The sequence below is a fragment of the Vicugna pacos genome, unplaced genomic scaffold (genome assembly GCF_048564905.1).
Source record: "Vicugna pacos unplaced genomic scaffold, VicPac4 scaffold_19, whole genome shotgun sequence".
Lineage (NCBI taxonomy): Eukaryota > Metazoa > Chordata > Mammalia > Artiodactyla > Camelidae > Vicugna > Vicugna pacos.
This window is the reverse complement of record NW_027328740.1, coordinates 73,644,555-73,663,641: the sequence shown is the minus strand read 5'-3', so window position 1 is coordinate 73,663,641 and position 19,087 is coordinate 73,644,555. Positions and strand designations below refer to the sequence as shown.

Here is a 19,087-nt window from a genome sequence, read left to right as displayed (position 1 = left end):
ACAATTCATACAGCAAGAAGTTTGCAACAACCAGCCACATCCCTGCCGCTTTTTAGTATAAAAGGAGACTGAATTCTGCCCTGGGGAAGAGAGTTCTACTGGATAACAATATGCCATTTTCTGGGTCTGCCAGCTTTACAAATAAAGTCTCTTTTCCTTACTCCAACATCTCATCTCCCGATTAATCGGCCTGTCATGCAGCAAGCAGAACGAGTTTGGACTTGGTAACAAATTGACTGCCTTAGAGGTAGTATGTCTCCACTGTTTCCTCATTTCCAGTATTTCACCACCTATCAATTTTATATGCTTTTTAACAACATGAACAAAAAACCTATTACAAGGAATTGATTCCACAGAAATAAAATTATTTCTACTCCTTCAAAACTTTTTTCTTTTCTATTTTATTTTGTTTTGCTTATTGAAAAGAAAATAAATTCAAATCTTTTTATTTCACGTATTTTTATAACTAGATATTGTAAATACTACAAAGATATTTAAATTGCAATAAAAATTGTTCATATATTAGTATAAAGATATATACACAATCAATGCAGATTAGGAAAGGAGTAGATATTTACTAAAAATCCACTGCACATCCAGTCTTTTACAAGCATATCCTGGAATATAAGCTCTATTATCCAGGGTCCCCCACCCCCAATCTCACTGCGGAGTCCCTTAGTAATCAACTACCAAGGCACCAGCATAGAACCATGAGATCACTAGTTTAGGTATAAATGAGAGTATTAGCTCATTCAATTCTAAAACAGAAACCTTAAAATAAATACTGAACTTACTTACAGATAAACAAATTTGGACACAAAAAAGTACAGTTTCTCCCCAAATTCACAAAGATAATAACTGGTAAAGGCAAGATTTGAACTCATCTGCCTTGAATATAAAGCTAAGTTGGAAATCCCCTTCAACTGTGGAGGACCAGCAGCACAGCCTGTCACCCTATCTTTGTTCAGATCTGGCTTTAGACAGCCTGAGACAGCACCCCTTCCTATGGAACTCGAGGGCAAACAATAACAATAAGGATTTTATATTCTGTAGTTTCTTAGGTCTCAATTATATAAAGTGTCAGCAGGTCAGCAGAAAACTCTGGGAAATATGAGTGGGTCCAGAGCTTTTTGCTGATAAGAAACTCAATCTATCAGGACAGAGTGACCTTCCCATGAGAGGCCTCATGGACATAAACTAAAGGCAACTGAGCAATGAAAACTAGCAAGAACATGGAACTCAAGCAAGAAGGATCCCTACCATCCCCTGTCCAGTTGCCTCTTCACCTTTGTGGACAAGACGGCAGAAGGTCCATGTTCTTGTCCAAGTTACAACATCATGGATTCTCACCCATATAATATTACGACTCTATGCTGTCTTAAGTCCTTTCCAACTAAAATATGATGACACCAATATCTCAGCGGAATGTCTATGTCTCCACTTTCTCTCTTCTATTAGGAGACTATATCTATGGCCACAAAGCCGAAATTCAATTAAAAACACCATGCACGAAGCCTGGTGAAAGTCTGTGTAAGAGACATTGTTCTCAAGCTCAGTGAGTGAAAACTCAGAAAAAGTGGTCCTTATCCCTCTGCAAGTGGAAGGTAGCCTGATTGTGTGTGTGTATGTGTGCACACGTGTGTGTGTAAATCAAATACAATGTATTGTGGGATGTGCACAGATTTTTTTTATGTTACTATCATTTCATGAGGATGAGCCAACCTTTAAAGTAATTTGAATCTACTATTCTGAGAGAGTCTCAGGATCTTTTGGTGGAGGATGGGAAAGGGGAAAGGAAAGGAGGAAAGAAGTAAATGAAGCAAAGCTGTAAGTATACTGCTAGGGAAAGGCAAGACATTAATTTTGTTCCTACTTGCATCACACACAAATTAGGGACTGGCTTTCCCACATGTCTTGTCAAGCACTGAGTTGCAGAAGAACAGGTGACAGCCCATTTCTCACTGAGCTTGTGACTGTACGTGGCATCTTATAGACACTAAATATTTAACCTGATCAAACAATCTGGCAGCAGGCTGTAATTCTCCTATTTTGAGAGATAAGAAAACAGGAAGTGAAATAGGGTATATAGCTTGACCAAAGTCAGAGGACAAGTAAACTAAAGAGGATGAATTCAAACTCAGATCTGAATGCAGAGTCTGATCTTCCCACTCCGAGGGCTGGAAATTCCTTAACACACAGGGTCCCCAGCTCCTCTGCTTTGTTCCTGGCACCAAGCATTTCCCATGGCGATATTCTCCAGTTCTCAGACACAGCGCTCTGTGCAGCCAATAACCTCCATTCGACCTTGATCATCTACCTGTCACGCCCACCAGGCTTCACCAGGCAAGAAAGCTGGCTTTCAACTGCATACAAAGCCACCCCTGTTTTATCCTGGACTCTTCAGCGGCTTTTCCAGCATAAACACAGCCATGAAAGTGCTCACAGTTTGTACATGAGCCACACTACCTCTCTCCATCTCTGTCCCCACCTATACTACTTTGCTATGACCATTTTGAGAATCTTGGAAACAAATTTTTAAAAACAGAAAAGAAAGGATTCTGTAACAAGTACTTAATACTTACAATTTTAAATGAGAAGTTACAAAGTGAGTATTTACAAACCGAATCTGCCTTCCTAGGTGTCAGTTTTAACAGTTAAAATATACAATAGCAAAAAATTCTGACTTAAATAATTAACAAAAACATCAACAATAATCTGGAATAAACTCAAAAACAATGCCCATGTTGTACATGGAGGAAGTACAGGACTGTACTGTGGGGTAAAGTAAGAGGTGTGAAAGTAGAGACATCAACATTTTGTATGCAGGAAAGCAGTTTTGTAAAAATGTACGTTCTCCTAAAGATAATTCAAAAGTACTAAAAAATCCCACGAGAGCACTTCTTTTTTTTTTTAACTTGAAAAATTATATTAGAATTCTTCAGGAATAATAAAGTCATAATACTAACCAAGAAAATTTGGGATCGAAAAGAGAATCAAAAAATCGCACTGTCAGATATTAAATAAATGTTTACAATATGTAAGATATAGTGCTAGTGTAAGAAAGTAAGATTGATAAAAATAAACCATGAGCTCAAAAAGAGACTCTAGTGTACATAAGTATTCTTTACAGGTGGGATTTCAAGTTAAAAAGCAAAGTAGGAATTCAATAATTGTCTTGGGACAATCAGAGAATCCCCTGGAAAAAACAAATTCTATTCCAGTCATAATGACCGCAAGAAAAATTACAGAATGTGATGTGAATATTAGAAAGTACTAATAACAGCGAATATAATTCTTTGCTCATATTAATTCAACTTCTCTTCACTATAACAAGTACCATCATCATCTCCATCTTAGAGATTAAAAAAACCTACAGAAGAAATTTATACCATTATAAGAAAGTATTTCTAAGAATAATATCAGGAATAAAACCCAAAAAGAAGACATTTACAATCTTAAGATTATTTTGGGCCACAACAAAAATGAACCTACTGAACAAAATGAAAGGCAAAATATGACAAGGAAAAGCTCTCTGATACATGTTGATGAAGACAAGGGGTTAATGTTCATAATATACATAGAGCTGTCACAAAGCAACAAGAAGCTGCCTCACTTAAATGTGTGCAAAGGACAAAAGAGATCATTCACTTTTTAAAAGTCAGATGGCTAATGAGTGAAAAATGCTCAATACCTCACTGGTCATCAAGTGCAAATTAAAACAATGAAAAAGTACTTTTGCTCATCATATTGGCACATATTTTTAAAAGATATTCTAGCTAGTGTCCATCTTTGAGAGAACAAACTGTGAGCGATCTTTTGGAGGATGACATGTCAATGGATATGTAAACTCTGAAAAACGTGTGTACACACAGGCTGAACTCCACATTTTGGAATCGTTTCATTTAGAAAAATTCAGTTCAAAAAGATGTACTTATCAGAGCATTTACACAGCACTGTTTACAATGGTGAGAAGAAAAGCTGAAGTGAAATCATATCCAGCGATAGAGAATTGGTTACATAAGTTATTCTACATCTTTTCATGCCCCACAGGAGAAGGAATTTCTTGATTCACTTGAAAGGAGCCTGTGATTTATGTAGTTGTCACATCCAAGGACTAAATTTCCAGAAACCTTAACGAAAATAATACTCATACAAGATCACAGGAATGTTTGTATAAGAAGTATGCCAGTCAAACACCCTTTCTGACAGTGGAAAATGGAGAAAACTTAAGTGTCCACCATCAAGACAATGATGCGGTAAATCACGGTGAGCTGTGGGCACTAAAGTTCCGGTGTTTCGGCGTGGTCCAAGGCCTTGTCCACAGTACGCTCCCACGAAAGGTGTCCTTACACAAGAGACCAAACCTGCATATCAGGAAAACCCTCTACTCTATCTGAAAGGACCGGGTGAGTCTGGAGAGAGAGGACGTCTGTGATATATACCTGAGTGAATAAACCGAGCTGCAGAAAACATATAGTATGGCCTTATTTTTCAATAAAGCATATATACACACACATAGACATAGATTTCTCATATACGTGTATGTATGAGTTTATTTATATGACATAGGCATAAAGGTCATGAAATATATACTCCACATTGTCAGCAGTTTTTACTCTCAGGAAAAAAGGGGAAGGGATGTAGGGGACTTTCGGTACCACAACAGATCTCTTTTCAGAATTTCAGTTAAGTATACTTGGAATTTAAAAGTTTATTTAAGTCCAAAGTAAAATGGACGAGGACTCCACAAGACAGAATGCTATACTAGTCATTAAAAATCATGCCAGGGGAGATAGAATATTGTAGAAAAATGTGTAATAAGCCGAATGGAAAATGGAGGTCTCCACACAGTATACAGGCACACATTGCTCGCTGGTTTTTATGACAGAGGTAATACACACTGATGAAAAGAACAGAAAATAGATGTTAATGTGTTAATTATTATCTCTGAGTACTGGCACCAGGATAGATCCATTTGACCCTTTTTTCATACATTTATATTAAATACACACTATTTTTCATCTGAAAAATGCATTTTTAGATGTCTAGTACCACACATTGGAAAATTACACGAGTACTTACAGAAACAAATAACTAGGAGACACCGCAGCAGCGTCACAAAGTGTAGAAAGGGCGATCCTGAATAACACCGCGCAGTTACATAAGGACCCACAAAGTGAGAGCACCTGCTGTAACAGGGCGCGTCCCCCTTCCATTTGTCAGATGTGTCTTCAGGGCTGAGGCAGTTCTGAGCACGGCCAGTGTCAGTGCTGGTGTCTGGATGGATGCCACTGGAGGTGAGGGCACCTGCAAGCCGAGAGGAAGAACAGAAATCATCCTCTGCTTTTTCTGTCTTGTTTCTTTGTTACTTTTAAAGAGAGGCGGAAATAAGATAAACTGGATCTTTCCTACTGAAATTTCAGTAATGAAACCATTTTTAAAGTGATCACAACTTATATTCTGCCTATGACTGTCTTTTCAACAAAGCATCATATTTATAAAATGTTAATTAACTCAGTTAATTAACTCCCTGTTGAAACATTCTAGTAAAGAGCATGAACTGCAGTATGTAAAAGAACCACACCTGCAGTGACTAGCTCAGCTGTCTTGACGGCAGTGCAGTCAGCCCCCACCATCCCGTGGCCCTGAGCTCCTGATGCTGGTAAGAGAGCGCGCTGCTGCCTCAGATGGAAAGAAAAGGTGAAAGCATTTTCTGAAATCTACAGCACTGACAAAACATAACTGATAAATCCCAGGCTCCTTTGAGGCTGTCATTTTCCGTTTCTGGCCAACACCCGTCAATGAGCAGAACCACCCCATTCCCGAGTCATGGGACTCACGTGGGCAGAAGTTTTGGAGAAATTTCCAGGTATAGAATGTAAACCAACTATACATAAAACTCTGAAAAAGAAAAGATGCAATAATCTGATTTTGGAAGACACTAAAATATTCTCCTAAGCCTTAGTACTTGGAAAGGCTGGGCTTCTACTAAGCCACTTATTTATTTCACAGCCAATGAGCATCTCCCACAAACCCTGTTTCCCTGTGTCTGCTGGGAGCTTCAGGCACATTGATGTTGTCTATCTTATAAGTCACAAGGCAGAGGCGTGTGTCTCACGCTGGCAACTCTCACACAGGCTCAACTCCTAGCCTCACTGTATGAACTTGGCCCCATTTTCTCACCTGTTTATTTGGTACCTGTTCTTCTGTAAGCTGCCTGAAATGCTTATTGAAACAAGTCAGAAGAATGAGTGGGTAGAGAAATGGACAGATGGACAGGTGAGAGATGGGCAGAAAAACAGAGAGTCTCCAAGAGAAGGGGAGCAATCAAAATTACCTATGCAAAACCCTCTTCTAGTCAGGGAAGGAAACCACCACGGAGAAGTGTGAAGAGGCAGGTTGCTTAGGACTGTTTCCTGGATTCCATGAAAAGTCACACCAAGAGATGAGAGGGTAGAACTATAAATAATAAAAGAAAAAATCATGCATGTTTGAAAAATATATCTACATTATGTACTTTCTAAAGAATAGAGTCAAATTAGCAAGGCCCAATAACACAATCCTTGGGTATATACAGAAGTGAGAATCCCATCTCCAATCTGCAAGGCATCCCTTTGGAGCACTGAGAGTCTACACGGTGCAGTCATAAAGCCATCACCGCAAAAGCGATGCTATCCTGCACTTACGAGGAAAGAGCAGCTGTGCTCGGTCTGCCTACACGTGTCTTTTACACCCCTCAGCACCTCTACGGGGGAGGGACGCCTAGCGAGCCCCATCTCTGCAGGACAGAAAACAAGTCCAAGAGAGGCTAAGCCGACCTACCAATTCTCCATCTCACAGGACTTGTCACTCCAGACCAGGACTCGAACTCGGACCCATGTTTGTAACCACAGTACTACCGTATTTTATGTGCTTTTTGTGTGTATAATACATTTGTTTCTGGCATGAAAGGGTATTTAATAAATGATCGGTTGTCTTGTCTATCTCATTAGTTCACAATCTTTATATTTTTGAATTGTACTCTTCCCCTGGAGAAAGGAACGGAAAGAGCGGGGGTCAGAATGAGGTGGGGCTCCATTCTTTATCTGTTGCCTCATCTCATCCAAGTCCCCAAACAGGGAGAAAGAGCAAATGTTCTCTTCATCATTTAAAGAGAGGGCTCCAGTGACGGTGACTTACTCAACCCCAAAACCAAGTCTGGGGGAAGGGCACATGCAGCAACGAGAGCAGTATCACCTGTAGGAAGGCAAAAAGAGCTCAGGGGATGGCTCAATGGGTCAGCCTGATTTCATTTCAATCGATAATACAATAGCACACTCTAAAAAAACTAGAATGCAATGGATTTCCTCTTTCTTGACATCTAGCAAGTTTCCACATCTCACATGTAACATTATCACGAACTAGTGAAAGGAAGAGTCCACAGACAAGGAAAATCAATGCCACAGGCAGGCTGAAACACAGGCTGGAGGAAAGGAAGGGAAAGGGCATAGTAAAGAAGAGGGGAAATTCTGGGAAAAAGACATCATCACAAGGACTCTCAAGCATCATCCAGCAATCATATAATCATTCTTTCAAGAGAGAGTTACTTAGGTCCTATTTTGTGCAACATTGTACAGTGGGCGAAGCAAGAGCACAGCGTCCATGGTGGCAGCAAGCTGCGGAGCTCCAATACACTTCTGATCCCGGTACCTTGCACACTTGTCCTCAGTATAAAGGCAAAATATATAGTAAAATAATCCAATGTAAACTCTATGCAATGCTGAAAAAAATTAAAGAATACCTAAATACCTGGACAGACACACCACGCACATTCCTGAATCAAATGACAGCATTCTTGGGATGGCAGTGCTCCCCAGAGCGGTCCATATATTCAACGTGGACTCGATCACAATCCCAGTGGGTTCCTCTGCAGAAACTGACTATCTGCTGCTACAATTCATATGGGAATTCGAGGATCTCAGTAACCAAACCGTACTTGAAATAGAAGAACAGTTTGAGAGGACTTGTAATTCTCAATTTCAAACCTTACAACTGTATCTCCAGGTGAGATTAGAGGCCATTTTTAAGTTATAATTGTGTTTATCCTTATTTTCTAAATTCTGTACAACGAATATACCTGTTAGAATAAGAAATTTAAAAAGTAAGGTATCTTTTAAAACATGCAAACCTATTCATTCATTGGGAAAAAAATATTTTGACTATAAAGAAGTAAACAAATATCTAGTGAAAAAGGACTATTTAAAAACAAGAGTGCATTTACATTTTTTGTAAATTGGAAACGGAAAAGCACAAACACATCAAGTTTCTAGGGAGAGTGTTGCAACATATTAATTGTTATTTCCAAAATTCTAATTGAACAATGAAAACTCAAGAAAGAGAAAATCTTGATTGACAGCCAACTGCAAACACATGGAGAGCAAAGGCCTAGAAATCACAGTTCCTTTAACTCTGCTACTAACTCAATAGGAGAGGAAATTCCTCAGTGAGGGGACAGTGGAATCCCATGCATAAGACAGGATACACAGTACAAACTGCACTAGAATTGGGGGTGATTTCCATAGAAGAATTCTAAAGTTACAACATTGATGAAAAACTATAAAAACACTGACAGACAGATTAAAACACACAGTCATATATATTATATAAAAACATATGAAGTCTGCCCCCATGTTGCATAGAAATACAAACATATTTGTTCATTTATGGGCACTGATTACTTTATCCCAGGTAGAATATTTCAACTAAAATAGATAATCAATAATACACTCCTCTTGTCAAAACTAGTTGATAAGTTACTCTGCCATGTATGCATAATGTGTCTAAGATAGATTTAAAATTAGTGAAAAAGATTTTTGTATGGTTTCTTGAACCCTTCTCAAAACACCAAGCTTAATTTTAAAATAAATCTGAGCAGTATTTCTATATGATCTTTTCCCTTGTGAAATGAACAACACAGTCTGTTGTCAAAATTCTTTCCTTACAATGATTCACGAGCACCGTATACTCACAAAACTGCTGGACAGCAAGGCACTATCCAGACACTGTGACAAATCAAATGAAACACAAGGAAGACAGTGACCCTATTCTGCAGGGCTTATAATCTGTTCCAACACCGGGTTTTTATTTGATTTGTTTGATTGGTTAGAAAAATAAAATCACTCAAGTACATTCTTCTTTGAGCATTATGTAAATCATGACTCTCTTTTTAGTGTCATGAGCAGGAAAGACTTGAGTATGAATTGATTAGATCAACTAGGCACAATCATCGCTGGAGCCTGTGTAATAAATAAGTACATGAGATCTAAAATAAACCTACACAGATCTCTGCAAGGAAAATGAAGAGGTGAGTTCCCCAATGAGAAAACAAACAATCAAGAAATCAAAAAAGGAAAACTTTTTCATTAATGATTCCAGGCAGTAGTGGAGCGTGGTGGTGAAGATCACAAATGCTGGGGACAAACATGAGGGTCTGAAATCCCACAGCACTGGGTAGCTGTGACACTGATATTTCAGTGAAATTTTCTGCACCTCAGTCTCCTATCCATAGACTGGGGACAGCCACAGCACCCATCTCCTAGAACAGTCTTAAGAATTAAGTTATTTTTTATATAAAAGTTTAAATAAAATACCTCAGATTTTAAATATTACCCCAAAAGCTCAAGGAACAAAGAAAACAGTGATAAATTGGAGTTCATCAAATGTTAAAAATTTGCTTCAAAGGACACCATCCAGAAGGTGAAAAAACATCTGAGAGGAGAAAATTTTTTCAAATTATTTATCTGATTAAGTATTTGTATCTTCAAATAAAAGAAAAAACTCCTACAACTCAACAAGAAAAAGAGAACTCAATTAAAATGTGTATAAAGTATCTGAAAATGTATTTTTCAAAGAAAATATACAAATGGCCAATAAGCACAATCAAACGATGTTCAATATCATTAGCTGTAAAAGAAATCAAGTCAAAACCACTAGGAGAAACCGCTTCACACTTACTACAATAGGTTATAATAAAAAAAAATGTGTAACAAGCACTAATGAAGACACAGAGGAAGCGGAGCGCGCAGCCCTTGCTTTTGAGGATGTAACACAGGGTGGCCACTTTAGAAAACAGCCTGGCAGGTCCTCAGAGAGTTGAACATTTGGTTTATGAATGACCCAGCATTTCTGCTCTCTGGTCACACAAGTAAGAGAACTGAAAACAAATGTCCACATAAAAATTCCTACAGGAGTATTCACGGCGCCATTACTCTTCACAAACAAAAAGCAGACACAACACAAACGACTATCACCTGATGAATGGGTAAACAGTAGGGCCCAGATATACAGTAGAATATAATTCAGCAATAGCAAAGCATAGAGTACTGACCCAGGCCACAACCTGGAAATACATTGAAAAAGTTACTCAGTGTGAAAGAAGTCAGTCACAATAGACAGTTCCATTTACATGAAATAACTTGTTTTACATGAAATGTCCAGCACAGGCAAATCCATAGAGAGAGAACAGTGGCTGCCTGGGGCTGGGGGAGGATGAGGAAGATGGGAATGACTGCTTGTGCATACAGGGCTTCCTGTTGGGGGATGAAAATATTCTAAGATTGACTGCGATGCACAATTCTGGGCTTTGAGTAAAAACCGCTGCACATTTTAATGGGTGAATTGTATTAAAACTGTTAAGGACAAAAGCACCTAGGGCCAGAACCTTCAAATAGTAAATGCAAATTGCTAACTTTTATTACAGGAAGAAGAAACTGCCCTCAGCATGAAAGCAGGAGATCGGCAAATATGGGTTAACAGAATTGGACAAGAGCATTTCACTTGAAAGAGTTGCTGAGTGTACACGAAATATTCAGAAATAGGAAAATCAGCTTGACATCACGAAGAAGCATTCTGCTTCAAATGCAGATCAAGGATTCGGCAAGCCCAGCTGCTAGAAATAACCAGAGAAGAAACCTGGTTCTTACAACAAGCACCAGAGCCAACAAGGAAATGGTGGTGAGGAAAGCAGGCAGCCAAAAATCTGGAACAGTTTGCTACAAATAATTTCTCCACTGAAAATTCAAAAATAAAATGAAAGTGATGCAATGCTGAGCTGGCCTCACGTTAAAGGGCTTCCTCTGCTGCTCGACAGTTCTGTAACCCCGAATGAGAGACTCAGGAGAATCAGCATGGCTCCTGGCAGTCCCCAAGTGACTGCCCTCCAGCACGTTTACCACCATCACATCTGCCAGGGTTGTATTGCAGAGAAGAGACCAACTTCTAAAAGGCACAGGAAATGTTTACCAGGGAAGAAAAGGCTGCTGTCAGTCCTGGGACAGAGGCAGTGTGAGCAGAGGCCAGAAGGCTGCAGGTGAACTGGAGCAGACCTGGGGCAGGAAGGGACCACGGAAGAGCAGATCTCAATTTTCTACTCTCTCTCCCTCGGGTAGGAGAGATAAAGCCTGCATCCTTCTCACCTGGAACTGTGGGTTCTGGCTGGCAGAAGTCTTACGTACAGGGAATGAATACTCAAGACTCTGTGGAAAAAGTCACGAAAGAGAGAGGGCGTAGGGACCCAACTCCACGAGCCTCTCAAATGATCCCATATTTATTGTGTATAATCAAAGGAAAACGTCATTAACAGTTGTGTGATAGTAAGCAGGAACTTGGGGAAAGAAGGATGAGACAGAGATTGTAGAATCCACCATGAGTACAAAGGCTTAGTGTATCTTTAGGTAAGTCATGGGGTGAGGGGAATAAGATACATCCTTTAGACATGTGAATTACAAAGCAGACCACCAGACCAGCTAGGTCCTTGCTTGGGGGATAATAGAGTATCTAACTGCACACAAGCCCAGCCTTTATAGCTGTGGGCCTGGGTCATTGCTTTGCGATGAGCAGAGTGCTATCTAAAACATCATCTACGCAAGCAAAGCATTATCTCTGCTTTTTAAGGCAAGGAGACAGGAGTGAGGATGCACAGGCACTTGCTTGCAAAGCAGTTACTAAGCATACGTTTTCTTCTTAAATTTGACAGGCGGCTGGGATCTGTTACAATTTGTTAACCCAATCATGGGCTCCCACATGGAACCATTATGGAGGACACCCTAAGGTGACAAATCCTGGCTCTGGGTCTTTTCCTGCCAGCTTCAGCCACTCTAGCAGAGTCTAGGCACATTCCTGAATAATGATCATACAGAACCACCCACACTGTTAACTCCTGGTGCTTGAAACTTAATTTTAGCTCTACACAACTTAACGTAGAAAAGTTTCAGAAATAAAAGATATTATATTTACTTTATATCTCATCATAGGACTGATTTTTCTGATTGCTCTAAGCTGCTTCTTCTTGGTAAAGCACCTAATTCTGCAGGTGAATTCAGTACTTTCTTTGGGCATAACTAGCCAGTTTGGGCTCGCTAACTTCTATTGGTCAAATACCGATACACTTAATTGATTTCATTGTTCATCAATTTCAGCTGGGAGCAGAGGGAGTGTCACTCTGGTCCTCAGCCCACCCTCAACCCTTATCATCAGCAACTCAGGCCTCCGGAAACCAAAAAAAGCTTTTGTTTCCCTTCTACAGTTTCAACAAACCCAACAGGATACATAAGCCTGGAGAAAGAATTCAACACAAATGTTAAAACAAAAATCAATAAACCTGAAGCAACTCCATCTCCGAATCATGATACACAATGACATGAGATTAAGTGTGTCAGGCCCAAAGCATGGGTGAGCCTGACCACCTGATTTCTATTCTTCAAAGGAAGGAAAGTTTTCCTATTTTTTATTATCACTCTGTCATTGTTTCTGATTAAGCCAAAAACTAGTTTATGAAATAATTAAGCATTGAAATAACAGATTTTTGTTGTATCAATTACAGAAGGCATTCAGAGGTGTTAGGAAAAACCACCTCTGTAAAAAATGCAAAATTTCTTCCACTGTGAAGAACACGTATACAAAATGCAACAGAGAATTCAAGCTCTTGTGGAGAGGAGCAAAAGCCACAGAATCAAAGCAAAGTCATTACTATGAGTCAACTCAAAATTCACTGGACAATCATGTTCAATGCATTCAATGAAATTTAAAGGCATACTGCAAACCATACACTTAATGATCTGCAGGCTAGAGGAAGAATTTCTCTCTTTAACAGACAAGAGTAATCAATAGGGTGCCCCACCAAACAAGGACCAAAGAACAATCAGGTTTTTAACAGTTCTGATATATCAGCATTTTCTAAAGATCAAAATCCAGAAATTTTAAACATTGATTCACACCACAATGAAACAAGCACTTAAAAAAAAAGAAAAGAAAATAAGCACATAGAACATGTACATAGATCAATGAGAATTTCTTGAGACGCTGGAAGAAACAGGCTATAGTCTTTTACTTGAGAAATAAAACTACTTTTAAAGATAAATGCTAAAACACATTTCATCATTCATGTTGCCTTGAAAAATCTGAGGCACTTGTATCTGATTAGAAAAGCAATTCTGAGTAATAGTGTGTTACAATTCAGAGCCAGTTTGCTTTAGAAGAAAAGAGAAAAGAAAAGCTACCGTTTCTCATATACTGCACAAAGTGTGAAGTGTCTCTCTGCCTCTTTCTCCTCCCGTTTTCTAAGCTCATGCTTCCCAACCCTTCTGAAACAAGTATGAGAACCTCTTATTCCCGCCAATATGCCAAATGACAAAAGAAAATCAATTTATTTGTGTAAGTATATGCTTAAACCTTGAACTGGAAGAGAAAGATATCAGAAGTCTATATGGAACTTATTTCTACATTCCTGAAATCACACACACAAACGTTCACACAGACACAGACACAGACACATACCCCCTGGATTACTGGGAAATTCACAAGCTTAGGATTTCCATCTTCTAGAAGATAACTTTGTAGTTAGTTTAAAATACAAAACTGTCAGCTTTGGAAAGCCTTGATCACCTGCTAAACCATCCAAATATCAAAGAGACCCAATTAGCCTTCTCGGTAGAATGTAATTTCCCATGATGGCAAAACATACCCTAAAAAGTCCTTGATCTAAGTCTCGTGTTTATCACTAGCTATGATCGTTTTTAAGCACATTAACAGATTCAGAAACTTATGTCTCAACAGCATTTATTCTTATTGAAATAGTATACGTGTTCATTTGCCTATACAGAGACCAGGTCCCATGATGGAGTTTAAGAGCTATTTTGTGTATTGCAATATTTATTTTTAAGTGCAGAAAAGGAGGGTGGGTATTACTCAGTTGTAGAGCACCTGCATAGCATGCACAATGTCCTGGCTTCAGTCCCCAGTACCTCAAAAAAAAAAATAAATAAAATAAGGGCATATTTAAAAATGAGTAAAGTTATAAAAAAATGCAGACTAAAAACCACTGCAATCTAGGAGACACAATTACAATAAAAAAAACAAGAGTTTCTATCAATTATTGGCTATTTGCCAATCGCAGAGACAACCAGAAATCACACCTGATAACCATCACGTGTGATTCTCAGCAACCCTACTAAGTAGACACGGATGGGAAACCAGGCTCTGCAGATGAGGAGACGGAGCTCAGAGGAGCCGGGGACGCTGACCGTCCTGCTTCCCGTGACACCACATCAGCCCAGGGCAAGCGCTGACGGAGCTGCAATGAGGGGACACCCAGCTGCATGGAACCTTGGGGCACTGGGGAGTCCCAGAAAACACTAAAAACTGTTCAGTGAAAAACCAGCTCAAATATAATACACTGTGCCACATTCTTTAAACAGGGAACATGAGTGAGACCTTTTTGATGCCTCCGTGTCCTTTCTGCCATCGTCAGTTACTTGCCCTCACAGCGTGACCAGTGATGAACTGGACCCCATATGAAGCGCACTCAGATGGCAGAGCATTTGAAGCTGTTTTATGAAGTTTGTAAGACTCTGTCTGTGCCTCACACAGGCGGTCATCCATCACTTCTCACCGGTGTGGATGTACCACCTGAAATCACTCCTTTCTGCTTTTTAAAATCCCTTCATCTACTCCAGACTTTTCAATAGCAAAGAAGCAGCTAAACCACAGACAGTGGACAGCTTTTCACCAAATTTCTTGAACAGCCCATCGGACTACCTGGAAGCCCTTTACTTTTATTAAACCCACTTCCAGGTACTTCATCATTTTCGGATTGGTGGACTTGGCCTCTGACTGAGCTACTCAGAGAGCTCCCAGCCTCACATCCGTGAGAGGACCCTGCTGTTGGGAGAAATCAGTGAGAAAGGCGTACATCCCCCAGTCATGTCTGCATGGCTAGAAGTGCCACAACGTGCTAAAAATTTATACCATCATAACCCCTGGGCTCCCATGGACTGGTTTCACATTAACCAAACTCATGAGACACTGATGCAAGAAAACCAGAAATTTAACTTATTAATGTAACAGAAGATGTGAAACTATGAACCAGACTGCAATATCAGAGTTCAACCATGAGTATATGTTCTCCTCCACGGCCCAAACACGGGCAGGCAGTCACATGGCAAGTGTGGACAGAAGCAGAGCAGGAAGGATTTCTAGATGAATTCAATGGACTAAATTTCTGTTATACCAACAGATCTGCTGCCTGGAAAACAATTAATTCTAATCACGGTGCACTCTTCGTGGACAGTTGCCGAGACACGACTGTGAGCACCTGTGTAACTCTCCTTTCCCTGTCCTTTCTGGGCTAATTGATGCACAGACGTACAGAAATCGAGGGATGCAGATACATCTAAACACCCAAAGCCCATTCTGGGAGCCACAATACCATACAGCCAGGGTTAAAATACTTGCTCTGCCACTTACTAGTTCTGTGACCTTGGTCAACTTACCCTCTGTGTGCCTCAATTTCCACACTGTGAAACTGGGATAACAATCAAACCTTCCTTACTCGCTTGTTGAGAAGATTGAAGGATTCATTTCTGTAAAACGCTCAGAAAAGAATGTAGCACATTTTGGGTGCTCAACAAATGTCAAATTAATATTACAGTGGTTTACAAGTCTCCTTCCTAATCATCTTCTGTGTTTCCTGGCTAGACTAATACCCAAAGGAAATTCTTATTTCTCCTTTTATAAACTCATGGGATGAACCCTTCTGTTCCATCCCACCACCTGTTTAAACTGATGGAAGGGATACCTCCTCCCCACTCCTCTGGGCCATGCAGAGTGCTACTCCCTTCACAGCCCTGACCCCTGGCCCACAGCTAGCCCTCCTCACATTAACAGATTGAGTTGTGATTCCGGGGAGACAAGCAGGGCATGTGAAACCCTTCCTTTCCCTCCAGTGTTGACTACCCTAGGGAAGCACCCTGGATGCTCAGCTCCATTGCAGAACAGCCCTGTGCATGATGGGGCTCATTCTCTCAAGGGAAGGCTTGCTGTGGCCCAGAGATACCTGGGACAGGGTGAGTCTCTACTTCTGGGACACAGTATCATGACACTCATTTATCCACAGCCCTGAAGTTCATGGAGAACGTGGCTTCATCAGTAACAAAGAAGACATTTATCGCCTGCCTACTCTTTTGTGTCATCTCTCAGTTGGCTGCTGGAGACAACATGTGTATAAGTATTGGTTCCCCTTAGGCCCCAACATATATGAAGTAACAAAAATTTCTGTGGCTTAACGTTGGTCCAGGGCGACTGTGTAACAGTTCTGACTCTGCTGATGCTAAATTATGGGTGTAGGAATTATGGAACGTCCTCAAATATCTTTCATCATAAAATCAGCTTTTCTTATTTTCTTGTTTCTTTGTAATTACCAAAGACTATAAAATGATGGCTGCACACAAAACAGCAGCTAAAGTTTATGAGCTCTCTTGACATACCCACTGTGGTAAACATGTTACATAATTACTAATTCTCACAATTCTACAAAGCAGATATGAGTGTCCCCTTCTCACAGACGAGGGGAAAACTCAGAACGAGCTGACTCAGGATCACATGGTTCAGTGTCAGCACGTGCAGGCAAACCCAAGTCAAGAAACTACACCCCATCATATATGTACCAAATCAACTCCCACCAATTAACACACAGCGGCGGGGTCAATACTCAGGGAACTCAACACACCTTTCAGCTTTATGGTGCTCCAGAGGCAGCTTCTAGCTGTTTTATAATATCCCGGCTCACTGGTTTCTAACACTAGAAGAAAAGCCCGATTTTGCCATTGTTTGCACAGCAAGTCTGAAATGTTCACAGCGAGATAAAAGAATAAAACTATGATATAAGCAGAAAAAATTTTCCAGGTAGAAAGACATAATGGACGTTGTGCTATTCTGAAGCATTAAGCAAAGGAATCAAAATAAAATCACATTGTTTAAGCCTTATTTTACAAACAGAAAAATTAAGACTGTAAAAAGTTGCAACAGCGCCACCTATGGCTAAAAAGACCTTCCAGGTTGCCGGGAAACATGCAACACAAAAATTGACTGTAAGATGAGAAACGAGAATCAGATAACTAGAAGCTTATGTAGCATATACTGCACTTTGCTTCGGGGGGATGGAGGGGTATTCAGTATTTAATCTGATATTGCTAATACTCCTAAATATAAACAAAAGACATAGGCTCATGGAAGCTCATCTTAGAAGAGGAAAGAATCCAGTCCAGCCACTTCATTTTACACGAGGGGAGACTGAGACCTGAGATCTGTCCTCCTGGCAATCAGCAGCAAAGCTCTCCTAGGTCTCATGTCTTGCACTGTAGTAAAAACCAACAGAACTGTACTACGCCTATATTCATAAAAGTCACGTCTGTATTTTTCCAACAGTAGGTAATCTAAGTATCTTGCAAAATACTTCTCAAAGAGCCAGGAAATCATAGAAGGGTATTGAAATACAAAAACATTTATTTACATATTAAAACAGCATGAGCTTTATTACCTCTATTAAAAAAGTGACATGTCAAATCAAAATTTTGAAATTTTAAAACCTGAAAAGAGTGCAGAAAAAAATCAAAATTTTCTTTAGTCACAAAAGAGAGAAGCTTATTCCCTGATAATAATCAATGTGGATTTTTCTAAACTTAATGGTTCTGGTCAGAATCCCGAGAAATTAAATGTCTGATGGATGGTTACACGGCAACATGAATTCTGAGCTTACATTCTGTGTAAATAATCTTCAAGGTCGTCTGCTTAAGGCAATTTAAGTAGTCCCTGTCTCACTAGAATGACACAGATTTCATTAAAGCTTCATACTGCACTTAAAAAAAACAATCCTAGTTACTTTAAGCCATATTAATGTATATCATATATACACATATTGAATATGCATCAGAAATAAGCTACCCTTTTTAGTATTCAGAGTTGATACTTCTAAACTATCAGTCACTGTGAAAGCACATTTTTATTAAGCACCTCTACGGTGCTTTGTATACAAGGCGTCCAGCTCTCACAGTCAGACAAGGTAAACCATATTACTCAAATTTCACAAATGACGAAATATACTTAAGCCATGTAAACAACTAAGATATTCATCATCAGGAAAGAAAAGAGTAAGGATTTTACTTACAATACTCACTGACAAAGTTTTCTTTCATACTAAGACTACATAAAACAAATTCAGTGTTTGGAAATTTTTCAGTAAATAAGCACCACTAGAAAAAACAAGTAACATCATTAGCAACAGTTGGACTTTCAAAGACCACTTCTCTCTTGCACAATAGTTATTTTAAATGTTTTGTTTTTAGTTCTCACAAAGCACTAAATTAAAAAACTATTTCCTTTACAGTCATTACCTGAGAATAAAACATTTGTGAAAATGTACAATTTTAATTTATGCCACTCTGCCTCTCATTCTCACTGGTGTCTCTCCTTTGAAGACCTCATCAGGCTGAGATAGCTAAAATCGGTCATTTATGGGCTCACAGGAGTTCGGGAAAACACTCAACAGGAAGCTGATTAGAGGAGCAATTGAGAATTCATCCTGTGCAGCCTGGATTCCAGCATCGAGCTAGCCACCGCCAGCTGCGTGTCATTTGGGGCAAGCTGACCCATCTCTCAATCCCTCAGCTACAAAAAAGGAGACACTGATACCTACAATCAAACACTTGCTATGAAGTAAAATATGAGCAAAGCATTTTAGCCTCAGTTAGGCGTCCACTCACAGCGAGTTTGGTCA

The 19,087-nt window shown here is 39.6% G+C and overlaps 1 protein-coding gene across 1 annotated transcript in view; it reads right to left on the bottom strand.

Moving 5' to 3' along the window:
• The window catches only part of LOC140693517 (uncharacterized), an 81,572-nt gene that overhangs the window by 46,436 nt on the left and 16,049 nt on the right, over positions 1-19,087 (bottom strand). Inside the window, exons 5-8 of the mRNA XM_072957337.1 lie at positions 6,338-6,459; positions 5,841-5,901; positions 5,585-5,682; positions 5,083-5,307 (exon numbers count right to left, since the gene is read on the bottom strand). The gene's annotated coding sequence lies outside the window, so the exon portion shown is untranslated. The remainder of the gene's footprint in view (positions 1-5,082; positions 5,308-5,584; positions 5,683-5,840; positions 5,902-6,337; positions 6,460-19,087) is intronic.